Consider the following 12,183-nt stretch of genomic DNA (forward strand, 5'->3'; position numbering starts at 1 on the left):
TTTACAGTCAGGTGTCCACAAACATTTATCAGCATGTTGTATATGTTCCTCTGGACCTTGGTCCGAGGTTATCCTCAGAAATTGAAGGTAAACTGCTTGCACTCGCAGGCTGAGAAGACGAGATTGAAATGCAAACTGGAAACAGGTGAGATAGTAAACTGCGAGATTATAACTCTCTCTACAAGTTTATTAAGCGCCTCGGATTGAGAGTATTGATCTAGAAAACGAGATCAGTTTATATTTAATATAACTGCAAGGATGTAAAATGCAGTAGGGCAGAAGGAAAGTAGAGCACAGACTAGAGCACAAACTCTGAGTGCTCAATTAATAATACTAACCCAATGATATTTAGTGAATAATATGATATACTCTTATTTTTTTTGCTTCATGCTATTATTATAAGAAATATCAAAGATATATCAAGATTTTATTTTAAAATGTTACAGGGACACACATTAAGACAATTCAGGTTTAAGTCAGGATGTATTTTTTATTTTTTTTTTACTTTCTTGACCAGGTGCAGTAATGTGCGATCCAATCAAATTGCTTAAACAATATATAGGATACACCGTATTTTCCGGACTATAAGCCGCTACTTTTTTCCCACGCTTTGAACCACACGGCTTAAACAACGACGCAGCTAATTTATGGATTTTTCCTGGGTTCTTCCCGGTTTCACAAACTTCATGCCAAAAAACTGAGCCCCATAACAATAGACCAATGAAATTGCTGACCGGGCATGAAAAAACACACTTCACCTGTGTTCTGAGCTGCACAGCATCGGGAGAAAAGCTTCACTGATGCTGATTTTTAAACGCACAACGATGCCAAAAGATAAACTCACGAGAGAAATAGTTGTGAAAGGAAGGAGGAAGACAGTGAACAATTACTTTCTTGGTAGGCTTCTGTTTAGATACAAGCCGTGTAACAGACACTGTTTTTCATTAAAGCCTGTGTAAAGTTCATTAGTTTCATTGTAGACAGTGCGGCTTATAGACAGGTGCGGCTTATAGACAGGTGCGGCGTATTTATGTTCAAAATAAAAATCTTTGTAAAATTCAGTGGGTACGGCTTATATTTTGGTGCGCTTAATAGTAGTTACGGTAACTATTTAACAATATAATATAAGCCCTCGGTTATTGTATTCTCACTTTATTGACAATAATAATAATAAGGACTAAGCACGCCCTTGGTTTTTCAGTTTTCAAGCAGTGTGAATTCCAGTAATTTCAGCAGCTTGATATTTGGTGCTGTATAATTTTAGTAAAAAAAATAAATAAATAGTAAGAAAAACTAAGGTTATTTAAAAAATGGATGTTTAGTGGATTATTGTGAAATTGGATTGGAAACAGCGTGTATAATTTGGCAGTCAATGATTACGCGTCAGTTTATGCTTACGCTGTGTTTAGTTTTACATTTTCTACATCTTATGGCACCGCTGAAAATTACACTTCCATATTCATGTTATTGCAACAGTTATCATTATGGTTTAATACTGTTGTTTAATAAAGTGTGTAGAATTGAAATGTACAAAATGAAAATAGGGATTACTGTAATAATAATAATAATAATAATAATAATAATAATAATAATAATAATAGATTTTTTATATTAATAATTGTTAATTACTTATTGGCACCTCTTTAACAAATTAAGAACTAAAATAACTAATTAAATTGACATATTAATTAAGATTATTAATTTAGAGACAATTAACACCTCTCTCTCTCTCTCTCTCTCTCTCTCTCTCTCGCTCTTTCTCTTTCTTGATCTCTTAATCTCTCAGGTGGGCTCATTAAGGTTCACACCCTCTTGGGGGCATGTGTGTTGTGAGAAGTGTGTGTGTCTGAAGGTTTAACATCGTCATGACCCAAACATGACCCGATCAGAAGTGTCTGCGCTCTGGGTGAGTGAATGCTATTATTTATATAAAGAGCTTTAATCGTCAGACTGACCAGGGCACACCCGATCCCCCCCACACACACCCCACCCCTCTTTAACACCACCCGTTGTTCAACTCATTCAACTGTATCTATCATCTACTTTGCACCTAATTATATAAAGGGTTTAAATGCGTTTGGTAGAAAATCAGGGCTTCGAGATATAATTCTGAGATCTGTGTATTTTCAGAGAACACAAAATCTGATTAATAAAAAAAGGTTCGAAATGCACTCATTAACATTTTTATTTGGGGCGTGTCTGGATTTCTCACACGGAACCCGTACTAACACTTTTCCTGATAGAATCGTTACAGAAGTGCTTATTAACTGCCAAATGGTGAGCAGAAAAAACCCTCACAAGCATTAAAATCCCATCTGAGCACTTGACTCTTCAGTGCAATACGGGGATTAGAATCGTGCAGGTAGCAGGCGCATATTAAAACAGCTTTTTAGGAGACAACAGCAACAATAATCAAGCTGTTTGTGCTGGTGTTTTTTTTTTATATATATATATCTTCTCCCCAGCTCTTCCATTTCAAGCTTCATTTAATTCTGGATGAGCTCATTGATTTCTCAGCAGGAAAAAAAAAAAAAGAGTATCTACGCCGCTGCGCCACCTTGAACCGTTCTCCAATAAGGCTGGATAGGACTCATTACATCTGATCTTAATTAAACTAATTATCTGTTCTAATACAGGATAAGAGAGAGAGAGAGAGAGAGAGAGAGAGAGAGAGAGAGAGTCACAAATGCTAAAAGAGGGTCAGCTGATATTATTTTAGCTATATTTCTTTTCATTCCACACACATGTAAATATATTACACTTTGCCTGAAATCAAAGTCCAGTGTGCAGGGAGTGTTTCCTGGAGCTGGATTGTATAATCCCGTGTACAGTCCAGAGCTGTTTGATTACCCTGAATGTTGGTAAGCGCGTTGATCTGTAGCTCGTTCTCATCAACACTCTGACCTTCTGCCACTGCGCAACGCCATCCATCACCCTGAGCCGAGCCGCTGGAGCACTTCATTCACTTTGATTAGAACATTCTGCAGCTTCACGCAAAGGCTGATTTGCATCAGATCATCCAAAGGTTTCTGCAGCTATTTCACTTCCTCTTTACCAGGATCGCTTTAGAGGTGATCATGTACTACACGTTCACTAATCAAAAATCTATCTATCTAATTAGGTTATAGTTCATAGAGCAAATATATATATATATATATATATATATATATATATATATATATATATATATATATATATATATATATATATATATATATATATACACACATACTTACAAAAATAAATACATACATACATACACATCCTACTCCAATACACAACTTTCACATCCCACTCTGATACACAACTTTCACATCCCACTCTAATACACAACTTTCACATCCCACTCTGATACACAACTTTCACATCCATCTCTGATACACAACTTTCACATCCCACTCTAATACACAACTTTCACATCCCACTCTGATACACAACTTTCACATCCCACTCTGATACACAACTTTCATACCCCACTCTGATACACAACTTTCACATCTCACTCTGATACACAACTTTCACATCCCACTCTGATACACAACTTTCACATCCCACTCTGATACACAACTTTCACATCCCACTCTGATACACAACTTTCACATCCCACTCTGATACACAACTTTCATCCCACTCTGATACACAACTTTCATCCCACTCTGATACACAACTTTCACATCCCACTCTGATACACAACTTTCATATCCCACTCTGATACACAACTTTCACACTCTGATACACAACTTTCACATCCCACTCTTATACACAACTTTCATACCCCACTCTGATACACAACTTTCACATCCCACTTTGATACACAACTTTCACATCCCACTCTGATACGCAACTTTCACATCCCACTCTGATACGCAACTTTCACACTCTGATACACAACTTTCACATCCCACTCTGATACACAACTTTCACACTCTGATACACAACTTTCACATCCCACTCTGAAACACAACTTTCACATCCCACTCTGATACACAATTTTCACATCCCACTCTGATACACAACGTTCACATCCCACTCTGAAACACAACTTTCAGACCCCACTCTGATACACAACTTTTACATCCCACTCTGAAACACAACTTTCAGACCCCACTCTGATACACAACTTTTACATCCCACTCTGAAACACAACTTTCATACCCCACTCTTATACACAACTTTCACATCCCACTCAGATACACAACTTTCACATCCCAATCTGATACACAACTTTCATACCCCACTCTGATACACAACTTTCACATCCCACTCTGATACACAACTTTCATACCCCACTCTGAAACACAACTTTCACATCCCACTCTGATATACAACTTTCACACCCCACTCTGATACACAACTTTCACATCCCACTCTGATACACAACTTTCACATCCCACTCTGATACACAACTTTCATACCCCACTCTGATACACAACTTTCAGACCCCACTCTGATACACAACCTTCCCCTAATCTTATACACAACTTTCACATCCCACTCTGAAACAGCTCAATCACTCCACAAACTCTTAATACACACACACACACACACACACACACACACACACACACACACACACACACACACACACACACACACACACAAAGGTGGGAAATAAGGAGGGACAAATACTTTGTTTCTGTACTTAAGTAGAATGTTCTGGTATCAGTATTTTACTTCACTATTGATTTATTTTTCATTTTATTTAACTTTTTACTTTCACTCATTACATTTTTGACACAAATATCTGTACTTTCTACTTCTTACATTTTCAAAACAGTCTCGCTACGTTAGTTTGAATCTATTTGGTAACATGATCAATATTTTTTCTTCTTGCTGCGCTCCGTTTTTTATCCCGTCAACAAATTATTATTGTGCGTTTTTTCAATCTACCACTGGTGTATCATTTCCTGACTCTCACACACCACAGACGAAGGCTAGTTTACGAAGCTAATCATGAGCAGGGCAGAAGGCAACAAGAAGTTTGTGGTTAACCTGGACGAGACAGAGGGAGTCGGTGATGTAAACATGACCGGGAACAGCCTTGTTATCAGCATTAAAAAGCCTTTTACAAGTTTATCAGAAATTCACTCTGTACATTATATACAGTAGCAACACACAGATGAAAAGGTTTGGATGGTGGATTATGTACACACCATCCTTTAAACTTTCTTTCTTTCATACTTTCTATCTTTCTTTCTTACTTTTGAAATGTTTGAGTTTCAGAGTCATGATGTCGAATGATCGGCTGCAGTTAGAAGGCCTCAGGTGTGTGTTATGGTGTATGTTAGAGGAGTAGGAGGCAGGAAGTAATGTGGGTTATAGAGTTTTAAAGAGGACACATTGAGTAGAAGTTCCATACAAGCCATATTTAGATTTTACTGCATGCAACTTCTCAAACTAAAGAAAGTAAAAAAAACAAATAAATGGTAATTCATTAAAAAGCTTAGAATCCATTCAATTATGCATTAAATACATTTCATAACGTAAAACCAACCGCAGCTTCTGAAGTAGTTTACACACAGCTGATGGTGGACCGTGTGTGTTGTACAGTGTTTCTCAATTGACATCATGCAAATCTTGATGTTTATTAGCTGATGGTGGGTGTTGGGATTTTGGAAATCGAGAAAAGTAAAAAGTAATAAATTCGTATATTAAACCCCAGTTGAAGTGTGCACACAAACAACACACACACCGAGTTCAACAGCAGCTATGTTATCAGTTTCCTAATTAAATGCCCCGTACAAGTTCATTAGAAATTCATGATAATAAATACAGAAATGAAAAGTTAAAACAGTGTGAACTGTCAAAGTTAAGCGCAGCGGTGTTTTCCGTTTTGTCCACTAGATGGCAGTATATACCTTCGAATCAAATTCACATTCGGTCCATGAAGATTAAGCATCAGGTCCGTCATGTTTTTCTATTCACATCTCTCTCTCTCTCTCTCTCTCTCTCTCTCTCTCTCTCTTTCGCTCTTTCTCTCTCTCTCTCTCTTTTCGACTATTTAAATTAATCAATTATTAATTAATTGCTGTTTGTTTTGACACTCATTGAAATTCTAACTTAAAAAAATAAATAACTTCCATGATTGTGATGTATTATTTATTTATTTTTTGTTTAGTTTCTGTAATGGTTTTCTTTCGAAAATGTATATGAATAAATGATACGAATGATTAGATCTCTTATGAAAATAAATCTAATGAATGTGGAGCAGGACAAATCTGATGTTTAGTCCTTCAACTTCCGAAAAAAACTTATTTTTTGTGCTTATCTAAATGGAGTATAACGACGTCACCACTTTGGGAATTAAAGCACATAATTTGAGTGCATGTTATATGCTACTTTTAGACAGCAGATGGCAGAGATGTCACTATTTCACTCTCTCTCTTTCTCTCTCTCTCTCTTTCTCTCTCTCTCTTTTTCTCTTTCTTTCTCTTTCTGCCAATTTCCCTCTTCCTTTTATACACACTCATTCTTTTTTTCTCGCCTCTTGAAGCAAAACTTGTGTGTGTGTTACAGATGCAGATAATGTTTGTCCAGTGTATTTGTCGTTTTTATTGCTTTGGCTGCTATCTAAGCACTGGGACAGTCATGTCAGCAATCACTGAATTGAATTGAATTGAGAGAGAGAGAGAGAGCGAGAGAGAGAGAGAGAGAGAGAGAGAGAGAGAGAGGTGGTGGGCCCCGATATGCATTTGTTAAAAAGTACTACATATATGAAAGACTAGTAATAGCGAAATACTTTTCTTCGCATATTATACAATGTTCTACCAGAGAATTGCCGTTGTTTCCTCAAACAAGTACTCAGATTGCTACATTTGGGAATCAGCCATTCGTTCTTTCTAATGATTGGATAACATCAACACAAATCTCTTTATCCTATTTGGAATTCCTGCGAGTTGTTGTTTTGTTGTGGAAAAGAGAGCCAGGGGAAAAATTGTGTCCTCAGCGTCCATCCTTTTCAGCCTGTTAGCTGCCCTTTGATACTGTGAAATCACCAGATTCTTATCTCGCTTTTGCTGACTTAACATCAGGAGCTCCTGTCTGACCCGGTAGTTACAGGATCAATGCTACCACGGCTCCTGGAGAGATTCAGTTTAATCACCTCACTTCCTCAACAGTTCCCCAGGGGTCAGATCACGGACCGCTCTTGTTCTCATTATACAGAGCAATACTGGGCATTATGATCGCATGATAATCTCTTTTACAACTGCTCAGATGATCGAACACAGTTTGTCCGAGCATAACGGGATATTTTGGATTTGGATCTAGAACTTGAACTGATTTTCACCACTTTTTAGTATTATTAGTTGAAATAGGCACATTTGTCACATCCAAATCACATGTTACGTGTAAACGAGCGTTTCTGGTAGCTAAAAATATAGTCGCATCATTATGTCAATCGGATCTTCTCCTCTGAGCATGCTCAGTGTGTGTTTACAGAGCGTCCAGACAAGCAAATCAGAGTGCTATTCACCGGCTAGAATAGGAATGATGAGGAGGTGTAGAGTGTGTGATGACGAGTGGTGCTGTCTCACACACACACACACACACACACACACACTCATACATACATGTCCTCACAAGGTCAATCTCTCAAACACTTTTATATACTGTACTGTGTCACACCACCTAATATGTTAACCAAAGGTTTTTTTTTTTTCAAATTAAATGACTTTGCATTTTTTACAGATAATAATAATAATAATAATAATAATAATAATAATACGTGTATTTGGAAAGTAAGTCCTCTCATAATCCTTTCTCCATTCTATGATTTGAGAAGATTTAACTACAAAATTTTTGAGCTACAAAACAAAAAGGAGAAACAGAAATTAATTCATGGACACATCAGCATGTTAGCAAGTCAGGTTCCTCTCAAGGTTTCTTCCTCATACCATCTCAGGGAGTTTTTTCTTCCCACAGCTAAAAACTGACTCACTCATTAGGGACACATAAAATTATAAAAGACAAACTTATACATTCTTTTATTACATCTTTATCTCTGTAAAGCTGCTTTGAGACAATGTCCATTGTTAAAAGTGCTCTACAAATAACAATGATTTGAAATTGAATTGAATTTATACAGTGCCTGTCAAAAGTGTGGAAACACAGAGACTTTTATGGTTCTTGAGACATATGCCTGTTTGTATGCAACAGAATAGGTACAGTGGGGGGAAAAAGTATTCATTCAGCCACCAATTGTGCAAGTTTTCCCACTTAAAAAGACGAGAGAGGCCTGTAATTTTCATAGGTACACTTCAACTATGAGAGACAAAATGAGAAAAAAAAATCCCGAAAATCACATTGTCTGATTTTTAAAGAATTTATTTGCAAATTATGGTGGAAAATAAGTATTTGGTCACCTATAAAAAAAGCAAGATTTCTGGCTCTCACAGACCTGTAACTTCTTCTTTAAGAGGCTCCTCTGTCCTCCACTTGTAACCTGTATTAATGGCACCTGTTTGAACTCGTTATCAGTATAAAAGACACCTGTCCACAACCTCAAACAGTCAGACTTCAAACTCCACTATGGCCAAGACCAAAGAGCTGTCAAAGGACACCAGAAACAAAATTGTAGACCTGCACCAGGCTGGGAAGACTGAATCTGCAATAGGTAAGCAGCTTGGTGTGAAGAAATCAACTGTGGGAGCAATTATTAGAAAATGGAAGACATACAAGACCACTGATAATCTCCCTCGATCTGGGGCTCCAAGATCTTACCCCGTTGGGTCAAAATGATCACAAGAACGGTGAGCAAAAATCCCAGAACCACACGGGGGGACCTAGTGAATGACCTGCAGAGAGCTGGGACCAAAGTAACAAAGGCTACCATCAGTAACACACTACGCCACCAGGGACTCAAATCCTGCAGTGCCAGACGTGTCCCCCTGCTTAAGACAGTACATGTCTGGGCCCGTCTGAAGTTTGCTAGAGAGCATTTGGATGATCCAGAAGAGGATTGGGAGAATCCCAATGGAAGGAAGTTTTTGGTAAAAACTCAACTTGTCATTTTTGGAGGAGAAAGAATGCTGAGTTGCATCCAAATAACACCATACCTACTGTGAAGCATGGGGGTGGAAACATCATGCTTTGGGGCTGTTTTTCTGCAAAGGGACCAGGTCGACTGATCCGTGTAAAGGAAAGAATGAATGGGACCATGTATCGTGAGATTTTGAGTGAAACCCTCCTTCCATCAGCAAGGGCATTCAAGATGAAACGTGGCTGGGTCTTTCAGCATGACAATGATCCCAAACACTCCGCCCGGGCAACGAAGGAGTAGCTTCGTAAAAAGCATTTCAAGGTCCTGGAGTGGCCTAACCAGTCTCCAGATCTCAACCCCATAAAAAATCTTTGGCGGGAGTTAAAAATCCGTGTTGCCCAGCGACAGCCCCAAAACATCACTGCTCTAGAGGAGATCTGCATGGAGGAATGGGCCAAACTTCCAGCAACAGTGTGTAAAAACCTTGTGGAGACTTACAGAAAATTACAGTCCTCTCTCATCTTTTTTAGTGTGAGAACTTGCACAATTGGTGGCTAACTAAATACTGCCCCACTGTAAAAGACAAAACCATATAAGAAATGGACAGTGAATGACTGGGAGACATTTATTTGGACTGGTGACTCCTAATTTGACATTTTTGGCTCGAACAAAACTTATGTAAGACAGACAAGTTGTTAGCAGACTTCCTTGCACCCACAGTCAAACATGGAGGTGGAAGCTTAATGGTTTGGGGTTGTTTTGGTGCAGGGAAGGTTGGACATTTATTCCAGGTGAAAGGAAACCTGAACAAACATGGCTACCATTCCATACTTCACCATGCAGGTTCATCTGGACTGCGGCTCATTGGAACCGACCACCATAAAACAAGGCAATGACCTGAAGCGTACGTCTAAAGTTCTGTAAGTCTTATTCAGAGAGTGAAGAACACCTTTTGCAAGTTTAACAAGCATCCTGGAAAAGTATTTTAACTGGAGAAACAAACTTTCCAGGTGTCAAAAGTGTGTAAATCTGGTATTAATGGTAAGGTAGGATTTCATATATTTGTTTGGTCAAAGTAAATGATCCTTAAATGATATTATTATTATTATTATTATTATTATTATTATTATTATTATTATTATGTAGTTTATAGTTTATTTTTGAGATTCAAAACATGAAAATGTGCATGTTGTTTTAGTTCGGCTAGATATTACTATAAATTCGCCCATGTTGGTACAATGAAATATTGTACAATCATTTTAATAGATTAATTGTTGGAACTATCATCAAAAATCCATACCAATAGTTTTTACCGGCTTATGTCATTACGAGAGTGACCTTTAGAGGCCAATTACTCATGCACATGGGCCGTTGTTTTTACACTGTTTTTTATACTGTAATAAAGTCCAAAAAGCTCTTTAGAAAATAGTTACAATTAACATTAGAGACAATCAGATCTGCAGGAGATTCAAACAATTTAATAGATTAATCTCACAGGAAGTCACTGTAAATCCACATGAACACAGTAAAATTGTATTGCAGTCTTAATCTCTGGATTTGAATCCTTTTGGAGTCTAGTGGTCTAAATTAAAGAGAACAACTCACAAGGGTAAACTTAAGAGTATAAATCAGTTTGTAATGTTCTGCCTGAAAGAACATCGTCTCTAGGTTACGTATGTAACCCTAGATCCCTGAGGGAACGAGACACTGCATCGAAACGCTGCGTCGAATCGCTTTGGGAATGTCTTGCGCTGTCCACGCTCTGAATCACGTGTGAAATCCGGCCAACAGGCAAGTCGTGACGTCATCGGCGGGCAACGTTGCGTAAACCAGGAATCTACAAAATGGCTGAGCGATGGTAGCGACATTAGCTTCTGAAAAATAGAAGGTAAGCGTCGCAGGGATGCAGGGAGTATAGCCTGTTGACGCACCGTCTAGTTTCCTCTGGGAACTAGGGTTACATACGCAACTTAGAGACGTTCCCTTTCAGGAACTCGAGCTGCGTCAAAACGGTTTGCGAATAAGTGTCCAATCATGCCACACTGACTAGTCCCTGCCTAGTGTGTCTGAGCACCACCAGCATGTAGGGCAAAGGAGCCAAGAGTGGCTCTGACGTCGAGGTCGTAAAACCTGACGAAGGTTAAAGGGGTGGACCAGCCCACAGCGTTGCATATGTCCTGTCCAGTTTGTAATGTTCTGCCTGAAAGAACATCGTCTCTAGGTTACGTATGTAACCCTAGATCCCTGAGGGAACGAGACACTGCATCGAAACGCTGCGTCGAATCGCTTTGGGAATGTCTTGCACTGTCCACGCTCTGAATCACGTGTGAAATCCGGCCAACAGGCAAGTCGTGACGTCATCAGCGGACAACGTTGCGTAAACCAGGAATCTACAAAATGGCTGAGCGATGGTAGCGACATTAACTTCTGAAAAATAGAAGGTAAGCGTCGCAGGGATGCAGGGAGTATAGCCTGTTGACGCACCGTCTAGTTTCCTCTGGGAACTAGGGTTACATACGCAACTTAGAGACGTTCCCTTTCAGGAACTCGAGCTGCGTCAAAACGGTTTGCGAATAAGTGTCCAATCATGCCACACTGACTAGTCCCTGCCTAGTGTGTCTGAGCACCACCAGCATGTAGGGCAAAGGAGCCAAGAGTGGCTCTGACGTCGAGGTCGTAAAACCTGACGAAGGTTAAAGGGGTGGACCAGCCCACAGCGTTGCATATGTCCTGTAGGGGAACCCCTGTGGACCAGGCTGTAGAGGCCGCCATACTGATTAAGTCTTGACTCTGAAAGGAGTGGGAAGACCAGAGGACTCATAACATGTGGTAATGGCATCCACTATCCATCTGCTGAGAGTCTGCTTATTGCTTATTGCTTACAGGTTGTAAGTGAGCCATAGGCACCTTAAGCACATACCCAGGTTTAGGGTAGAGAAAGGCACAGGGGTAAACTCCAGGAGAGACGGGGCCACAGACAGAGCATGTAGGTCCCCGACCCTCTTAAGGGAGCATATCGCCAAAAGAAAGGCGGTCCTTACTGACAGGTATCTAAGGGCCATCTCGGCCAAAGGCTCGAAGGGGGGTTCAGATAGAGCCAACGCAACGGCCAAATCCCACACAGGCACTCTGGGTTGTATCCCGGGCCTCAGCCATCAGGTGCCACGTGTCATGAGAGGGTGTTTCCCCAGCGACTGGGTACA

At 39.5% G+C, this 12,183-nt stretch overlaps 1 protein-coding gene across 33 annotated transcripts in view; it reads left to right on the top strand.

Annotated features, from left to right (window-relative positions):
* Positions 1 to 12,183, top strand: part of LOC124381468 (receptor-type tyrosine-protein phosphatase delta-like) — a 434,510-nt gene that overhangs the window by 156,040 nt on the left and 266,287 nt on the right. For 32 of the 33 annotated variants that reach the window (XM_046843111.1, XM_046843117.1, XM_046843118.1 and 29 more), the window contains exon 6: positions 1,787 to 1,906. The exons of the other annotated variant lie outside the window; for it this stretch is intronic. The gene's annotated coding sequence lies outside the window, so the exon portion shown is untranslated. The remainder of the gene's footprint in view (positions 1 to 1,786; positions 1,907 to 12,183) is intronic. 33 annotated transcript variants of the gene reach the window in all.

Source organism: Silurus meridionalis, chromosome 28, assembly GCF_014805685.1.
Source record: "Silurus meridionalis isolate SWU-2019-XX chromosome 28, ASM1480568v1, whole genome shotgun sequence".
Classification (NCBI taxonomy): Eukaryota; Metazoa; Chordata; class Actinopteri; order Siluriformes; family Siluridae; genus Silurus; species Silurus meridionalis.